Below are 9581 nucleotides of genomic sequence, written 5' to 3' on the forward strand. Positions count from 1 at the left end.
TAGTATGGTAGAGTTTCACAATGCCATATGGTAAACATGTATCTAGTATGGTAGAGTTTCACAATGCGATATGGTAAACATGTATCTAGTATGGTAGAGTTTCACAATGCCATATGATAAACATGTATCTAGTATGGTAGAGTTTCACAATGCCATATGGTAACCATGTATCTAGTATGGTAGAGTTTCACAATGCCATATGGTAACCATGTATCTAGTATGGTAGAGTTTCACAATGCCATATGACAAACATGTATCTAGTATGGTAGAGTTTCACAATGCCATATGGTAAACATGTATCTAGTATGGTTGAGTTTCACAATGCCATATGACAAACATGTATCTAGTATGGTAGAGTTTCACAATGCCATATGGTAAACATGTATCTAGTATGGTTGAGTTTCACAATGCCATATGGTAAACATGTATCTAGTATGGTAGAGTTTCACAATGCCATATGACAAACATGTATCTAGTATGGTAGAGTTTCACAATGCCATATGGTAAACATGTATCTAGTATGGTAGAGTTTCACAATGCCATATGACAAACATGTATTAAGTATGGTAGAGTTTCACAATGCCATATGACAAACATGTATTTAGTATGGTAGAGTTTCACAATGCCATACGATAAACATGTATCTAGTATAGTAGAGTGTCACAATGCCATATGGTAAACATGTATCTAGTATGGTAGAGTTTCACAATGCTATATGGTAAACATGTAATTAGTATAGTAGAGTTTCATAATGCCATATGGTAAACATGTATCTAGTATGTTCCGTTCACCTGACAATGTATAATGTGTATGTGTATTTGCTATGGGGTTTTCACCTGTCCCTTGGCACACTGAACACCACATGATGACACCAGTTAACCCCCACTTGTGACGGTTTTCAACACATTCTATGAAGTACATACCAGACAGTTGTCTGCTTTCCATTATTTGTAATGTGAGTGTGTGATGAGATCTATTTGGGTTTGTTACAACCATAGTTTACTGCATATGAAATCGTTTATCATACAATACATTTTTATTCTCTGTGCAGGGTTTTACATGACACGTGATTCCTGCGTATTTGACACAACAATTGTGTTAACGACTCTCAAAATACTATTATACGAGTCAAGCTTGACGCAAGTTTTATAGGTGGCCCTCACAATTCAGTTCAATAAAATCGATTTGATAAGCAAAAAATAATATTGTTCGATGATATTTTGACTTTTACAGAGCTGTCAGATTATTCCAGATGGCTGTTTGAATTGAACAATGCTGTAGTGGCATTTGGTGGTGTGACATACACAGTTACATACTGAGAATGATGAACATAAAGAAATATTAAATTTTCATGACTCCCAAATATTGCAAATGATTCCCAAAAATAAATATTGTGAGTCACCATGACTCCCATTTTTAAAAGTCTTTGTAAAACCCTGTCTGTAAAAAATAGATTTTCCATAAGACAACCGTGGAACAGCACTGGTTCATATTAAGACATCCTCTATTAACTGGATCTGTTTTCTTGAACACACATATCGCGCTGTCATGGTGCATGACTATTAATTACCTCATGTACAACACTGTAAATGATCAGGGGTATTCTCCGCAGCTGTCAGTCGTACCTCACCAGCTGTACCCCACAACCCACATGGGCAACCCTATACCTTGTGATAGCATCACCCACTGATTCAGGTGCAATCTCCACAGTAATGTTTCTACAGGTCATGCTCAACAAAACTCTAATTCTCAGCTACAAAAGTGATTCCGTCCACCTCATTACCTGTGTTGTCGAAAATCATGTAATTTGTTTTGCTTCTGTGAGTTTGCTAAATGGCTTTGTTGATGTGATTGTTGGTTAAATTTGTCCAAAACAGAGTGCAACACAAAATGGAACGAACTACATCAATCATGGGGTGAGGTAAAGGGGTTTAATGTCATGGACAGGTTATACTGAATCTGTAAGGTGACGGACTTGACTTCAGTAAAGTCAGTGTAGGAAATAAGGCCTACCGACCACCCGAGACGGGCTAGATTTCTGACGGACTGTCTAAATTTACAGCCAGCCAGCCCAATGGTCTGGTACAAATTTTAGATAACAAATCCCATATATCAGAGGAATTTCACCATATCTTAAAATCTATTTTTGAAATTGAGCGTTACATTCAGATCTTACAATTACCATTTGAACATAGAACTATTGTATTGCCAGCTCAAAGCACTGCATTGACATATATTATCGCTAAAACAGCGACACCTCTGATTTCTCTGGAAAAGACTGTTAGACAGTAAATACATGAGTCAGGTGACTTAAATTATTCATTTTAACTAAAATTTAGTTATTTTCTTTGGATTGTCTGGTCTGGTCAAATCCATTTTGGGCAGGTAATAATTTGAATTTACCAGCCCAGGTGTCTGGTTGGGTTTTTGGCTTATTTCATACAATGGTATAGTGCATCCCTCGGAGACACATGTCGCAGTATAACAGATACCCACACATTTACTGATGCTGAAGGCAGTGTGAAAATAGTTTCCAAATGTTGCTAGTCAGACGGGCTAGCTGTGCCAGAAAGTTACTAGCCTACAAAATAATTTACTAGTCCGAAATTTGAATGTGGACAGGGGTTTCATCATTAAGCTGCTAATATGATGAACATTTTCATCAGGCCATAATCTTGTATGATTTAAAAGTGTCTTATAACTTAACAAGTCGGAGAGTGTGCTTATAATATTTACAAAATGACCCCATGAAAATTCACCAGCCAGTCGGACCAGTGACTGTAGAGGTTTACCGGCCCGCCTGGATTTTTACTAGCCAGGGGCTAGCAGGCCAGTGGCTATTTCGCACACTGGCTGAAGGGGTCATTGTCACGGGTACTAAAGATGTGTATCCCAGGTATGTTCTGTACACAGAAACGAACCCTAGTCAAAATCTGAATACAGAAACATACCCAAGGACGGGTCCATTCTGTATTGTGGCTTTTTTCTTGATCAGAACTGTCATACTGTTGTATTAGATACATTTGATTGCGTTATATAAGAAAGAAGCATTCACACTAACAAATATTTCGCGACGCACAATACCATTCACAGTGAAGTTGAACCGGAACAACTACATGCGGTTTCAGTTTTGGGTTGTGGAATATGGACCCCGTTAAAGGTGCCGGGTACTTTTCTGTATGTTTATTTTATTTAGGGTACATGCATCTGTGCCAACAACGACTCCTTCAGCTATACTGACTCCAATTCAACCATTCCTTGTTACACCAAGAAGGCAAGCTTCATGATGAGGTTATCCCATAGAGACCATAATTAATATCCTTGTTTTCACACAATGCTGTAATTACTCTCTACAGGGAATAGGTTGGTCAGTCACACGCTCAGCATAATTAATTCTACTTTAAACGACAAGGGAATGTCCATCACTTCTACTTGCTCAAGCATACCAGATTCCGATGGGCCAGTGTGGCCAATACTTTACCTGTATAAATAGGCAATTAGGAGCTGAATGATCATAGACCAGCTGAAAAACACGCTGTAAGAACCAATTAACAGTAACATATTAGTGAGAGACGCGTGGTCATCCCCTGTGCAGCCAACTCAGCATCAGTAATTCTAGCTCACAGGATTAGTCATCCATTAGTCTGCAGTAGGGTCAAGTGATATAACACCTCAATGTTAGACTCTAACAACTTCACAAGTCAAGGGACTGCTCTTACAAGTGATAGATGCAAATCCATTGCCTACAAATACCCACCCACAGAAAGGGGACATATATCTCTCTCCTATAATTATCTTTCTCCTTCTAAAGTGTTTTCTAATGCTTTTACCAGATTCAGGCAATACCTGCTTGCAAGCAGTTCCTTGCACATCTAACCTTTTCCATAAATATATGTCCTGATTATGTTATAGGTTTGTCAGCAACACAAGCATGAGTGTGGGTTTCACCAAAGTGTGTGTGTGTGTGTGCATGCATGCGTGTGTGCATGCGTGCGTGCGTGGTGGTGGTTAGCCTAGTGGTTAAAGTGTTTGCTTGTCACGCCCGAAGGCCAAGGTTAGATTCCTCACATGGGTACAATGTGTGTTGTCCATTTCTGGTGTCCCCACCCTAATATTGCTGGAATATTGCTAAAAGTGGTGTAAAACCAAACTCGCTCACTCACCAAAGCGGTTAAGAGTCAGGATCTAGTCTGTCTCACAGTCCCTGAACCACATTATTTTTCCTACTGCCTACTCCAAACTGCAATGTTAAAGCCCTAAATGAAAGTCTACATTTCCTCCTATCGCACTGGGGCTCCTTTTCAATTTAAATGGGATTATTTGTTACTATCAAAATTATATATATTCAGAGACTCAACGTTAGTCTACGTCAAAGACCAGTACCACCTGAGCCTTTCCTCCCTCAATAAGCTGGCATGCCATCATATAACCTGAATATTGTTCACATCAGCATTGACCCCAACTCACTCACTCACTCTGGGAGACATGTCATAAATGCATTCGACCACACTAAGCTGGCATGCCAGGACATAACTTGAATACTGAGTTGTACTTAGTTGTTCTTTTGTGTGCCTTTGACCATCTACCAGTCTGAGACCGCCTCCGTGGTGTAGTGGTTAGAGCATCTGCCCGGAGAGCGGAAGGTCGCGGGTTCGATCCCCGACCGCGTCATACCAAAAGACGTTAAAATATGGTACTTGTTGGTCCCTGCCTGGCTCTTGGCATTAATGGGTACAACAAGGACTGGTCGGCTCGGAGTCAGTATAATGTGTCTGAGTGGGGTATTCATGCTTCACTGCGGTATAGTATCTCAGTGGGCTAGCACTATAAAACCAGCTTAAGTCTGGGCTAGTACAAGCAGCCGCACACACACATACACACGCATGCACGTCGTCATATGAGCGAAATATTCTCAAGTACGACGTTAAACCCAATTTCACCTCACCTCACCTCTACCTGTCTGAGACAACAATAAGCCCTTGTAGCAGCACTGACGTCCAGGACAAACAACCACTGAGCTTTGCCCATGTGCCCATGTTGTTCATCATGTGGCCATGTTCATCATGTACGCCGGTGAATATGTATGCTACATGAACTATATTTTTATATATTTTTATAATGTTTTTTTCTTCTTTGAGTGACATTTAGAAGTGTGTGTGATGAACGAGGAAAGTTCTATGAATATACACTTATATTAATAATAAAGAAGCTGTATATCCATTGTCAAATGTTTTTTCACTGGATTATTGTTTTCTCTTATTTTTATATCATCTTAAACTACTGATATATGACACTATCTCCTGTATTAATCAATATGTAAAACAATGATCTATTCATCCTGAAGACTCCTGCCTAATTACTGGTCTGACAGTGATAGATCCCATCATGTTAATCCCTACATTCCTCAACCCTACCTCAAAGCCCCAGAACCACATGTTTGGCCTTTAATGACGTTAGCAGATCAATTAGATGGCAGACATGGACATCTTTATGGCACACAGCTAAGTCCCTCTAAACTCAAAGTGCACACACTTGTAAACACACTCCAATAAGCAGGATGAGTTGCCGGGCTGCGACCACATGTGCAGTGCATGCTGGCAAGGCAGGTCTACAGCATCAGAGCCAGGTCATGCACTCGCATCCGCAACATCGCAACAACGGACATACCAGAGGCAGCAAATAACCCGAACACCTGCAGTTCTACTGAATAAATGTATTTGCATTTTTGTTTATTCTTCTCCAAATATGTTTGAAGTTTGTGAATGACTTTCTGTACATCATGCTCTGGGGTTCTTTTACTCGGTCCAAACTATTCATTGAAGCATCATTTCCAAAAAAAGAAGTATAATCTAATCTAAAACGGTAATCTAAAAACGTGAAATCAGGTAACTGAGTATTTTCAATCAATCAGACCCCATTCATGGCATCGTCTTATTTCAGCCCAAAAGAAGATTAATTCTAAAACTACAAAAGTTACAAAAACTTTAAAAAGTACTTTCTCCAACACAGCACAATTTGTTAGAATCAACTTTCGTAAACTAGAGTGGCACATGGATGAAAACCTTAAACCCTAAACGGACAGTTCTGACACTACCTTGAATTAGACAGACAACTATCACAAGTAATGCCGCTGGTGTCTGCATGAATGTCACAAGATGCCATTAGCTACAGTAGTCACAACATAATGAGCAACAATTGTGTGGGTCCTCAAGTGAACTGTCCTCCCAAAAAAGGATACACTTCACCAAAACCATAATGAAGCATATCCCACACTGCATGGATCTCAAGGAGTTATTCTAATGGCAGGACATATCTCCAAAGTGGAGGTGTACATATCTCACAAGTCATCGAAACGAAGGGTAATGCCTGAATGATGGGAGTATTGATTTTATCAGCTACAAGGGCCTGCTCTGAGATCTTCTAAATGGTGCAGTGAGGCAAGAGGATGTATCAAATGGTAAGAAAACACGACCCTGCCACTTGCTGGTGAACAGATAGGTTTGATGCATCTTCAGGATCAATATTGGTAGAGACCTGTTGGCTGAAAGACCCCTAACAAATGGGTCCGAGGTACACTTGTAGTGATTGGACCAGGCAGGCGTGATAAGATGCAAAAATGCCCAGGAGTTTTAGTTGAAAAAAATGTCTTTTTTTTCTTGCAGTTCCAGAATTTTTTTTCATGCTTAGATTAAAGTCCTTGAAAACTAGTCTCACATTTTCTGGTTGCCATGTCTTTATGACCAAGAACTTGTTACTAGCTCTCAATGTCATTGTGAGGTCAAATGAGACTAAACTTCGCATTCAGTATTTGTAAATGGGCAGACTTAGGGCATGGGTGCTGTTTGTACCATGTGTTGTTTGTACCAGTCTGGAGGGGTGCTGTTTGTTCCAGTCTGTAGGGGTGCTGTTTGTACCAGTCTGTAGGGTCGGTTTGTACCATGTGTTGTTTGTTCCAGTCTGGAGGGGTGCTGTTTGTTCCAGTCTGGAGGGGTGCTGTTTGTTCCAGACTGGATGAATACTGCTTTTACAATCCACATCCACTGAGATACCACACCAGTTCAATTGAATACCCTGCTCAGACACGGACTCCAGCCAACCCGTCCTTGTTTATCCTCTACATGCCCAGCATCAGGCAGGGATACAAAAAGTACCATCTTTTAACATTGTCTCCTACAACTTGGCAAGAGGATCAGACCAAAAGCTGTCCTTAGGGCAAATGTTTGTCAAGAAGCCCATGGAGAGGGTTTCTATATATTATGAACTGTGCACTATCCTCTGAACTTACAACTGTCCAATGCTTACCTTCAACATGGCTTGATGACAGCTGTAACATATGATATATACACTGCCCCAGTACAGTACAGATTCTTGTCCTAGAAGAAGGTGCTAGAATCTGTACTTTACTAAGGCAGAGTAATCCCCGATATTAACTATGCTACATTTGACTACTTTGTAAATGGCATTGCATATTCATTGATAGTCTGTCTCACAGTCCTTGAACCAAATTATTGTCCCTACTGCCAAGCCCTCGTGCAGTGCTAAAGCCCTAAATGAAGAAAGTCCAGATTTCCTCAGGTTCAGGTTCTGAATCTCTGGTCTCCCTAGGGCTCCTTTTCAATTTAAATGGGCTTGTTTGTTACTATCAAAATTATATATATTCAGAGACTAAGCATTAGTCTAATTCATTGATGACAGCCATTGAAATCCACCCACAGCTAGAACAAGTTCTTGCCCATGTGGATAAACACGGCTATTTTACTCAAGAAATAAATTATTCTCTGCCTGTAAATTGGCGGAAATTGATAATGTCATTTGAATAAAGAGACATAAAGATGTAATCACCCCCTTAAGCATGTGTCAAGAACTACCAGCAACACGGCAAGTGGGTCAGGAATCACAGTTGCCTAACTCTTTCATGTAAAATTGGTCATCAGGGCTAGCCTCTGTTAATTAACTGAAAAACCACCATCAATGATCAGATGAAACCAAACCATGGCTGTTCTGCGTGTGCCATCAACTCCATGTTGAGGCTGATGCTCAATCAATGATACAATGCATGGCTGAATTAACGGACTCGCAAAAACACTGCAACTTTGAGCACGTGATCATGTGACCAGAAAGTATTTGACAAATTGCGTGTCAGAATATCGAAGCTAAAGAAACTGAAATAGAAGCACCAGTTGGCAGTGAGTGATTCCTTGACGGCAACGCAGTATAAATGCACACTGTTAATGTGAGTGTAGTCGGGGGGTTGACGATGGGATACTGTATGCTTGACAGCTGAACGTGGATCTGGCAAACACATGGTAATATCGCACATTAAAAGCAATACAAAATGGTTAAGCAGCCACCTCATGTGATATTAACTCTCATTTGTCTTCAGTAAGGTCAGTTTCGTCTTAGCCGTAGTTCTTTAGCTTCTAATGGCAACATGAACCCTGACCAATATACATATAAAGTCAATGCCAGAGAATAACCAGACTTGATATCTAGATTCCACTGGGTGTAAAATTGAGTGAGTGAGTGAGTTTAGTTTTACGCCTCACTCAGCATTTCCAGCAATATGATGACAGTCTGTAAATAATCAAGTCTGGACCAGACAATCCAGTGATCACCAGCATGAGCATCGATTTACACAATTGGGATACGATGACATGTGTCAACCAAGTCAGTGAGCTCGACCACCCGATCCCGTTAGTCGCCTCTTACGACAAGCACGGGTTTCTGAAGATCAATTTTAACCCAGATCTTCATGGTTTATGGGTGTAAAAGGCAAAATAGTGGTGAAATTTATATGAAAATCAGCGATAACTCCAGGTGTTCGAGAGAAGCATTAGCATGACCTGCCTTACCGAGAGCTTCCACAATCTCCATAAATAAATACGTTTGTTACCTGACGCCGAACAGCAGCACTTCTGTCATTTGATGGCAGTCTAACCAGACAATACATTGATTGAGGAGAAAATCCAGAGACAGCACGGTGCATTTACAATAATAGAAGGTTTTAACTTGGATGCACAGGCATACAAGCATAATTAGCCAAGAGGCTCTAACCCTTGCTGATTGTTAGTTGCACTGCGATGACTTCTCGCTATGGAGTAAATATGGTTGAATAGTAAGGTTAAATTAAATAATCACTGTAGTCACAAACACCAATTTTGTTTCTGTTTAATATGTCAATTAGGAATATTCCAGGGAAATGATGGTAAATATCCACTCCATGACTGACAATCCAGTGAGTGACTTCATCGGAATCAATCTACAAGATCGTGATATGATGACGTGCATCAACTGCGTCAACAAACTTCACAAACAAAGCTTCTTGGTTCTCTTGGGGTGGTGGGGTAGCCTCGAGGTTAAAGCGGTAACTCGTCAAGCCGAAGGCCCGGGTTTGATTCCCCACATGGGTACAATGTGTGAAGTTTATTTCTGGTGTCCCCGCCGTGATATTGCTGGAATATTGCTAAAAGTGGCATAAAACCCAACTTACTCACTCACTCTTGGTTCTCTTATGAGAAACATGGGTTGCTGAAGACCAAGTCTAACCTTGATCTTCATGGGCTTCTAAGTAGCACTTAATA

The 9581-nt window shown here is 40.4% G+C and overlaps 1 protein-coding gene across 1 annotated transcript in view; it reads right to left on the minus strand.

Moving 5' to 3' along the window:
• The window catches only part of LOC124286390 (mitochondrial inner membrane protease subunit 2-like), a 157038-nt gene that overhangs the window by 91776 nt on the left and 55681 nt on the right, over positions 1–9581 (minus strand). The gene's annotated exons all lie outside the window — the stretch shown is intronic.

The sequence above is a fragment of the Haliotis rubra genome, unplaced genomic scaffold (genome assembly GCF_003918875.1).
Source record: "Haliotis rubra isolate DU_JTF1 unplaced genomic scaffold, ASM391887v1 Scf381, whole genome shotgun sequence".
Lineage (NCBI taxonomy): Eukaryota > Metazoa > Mollusca > Gastropoda > Lepetellida > Haliotidae > Haliotis > Haliotis rubra.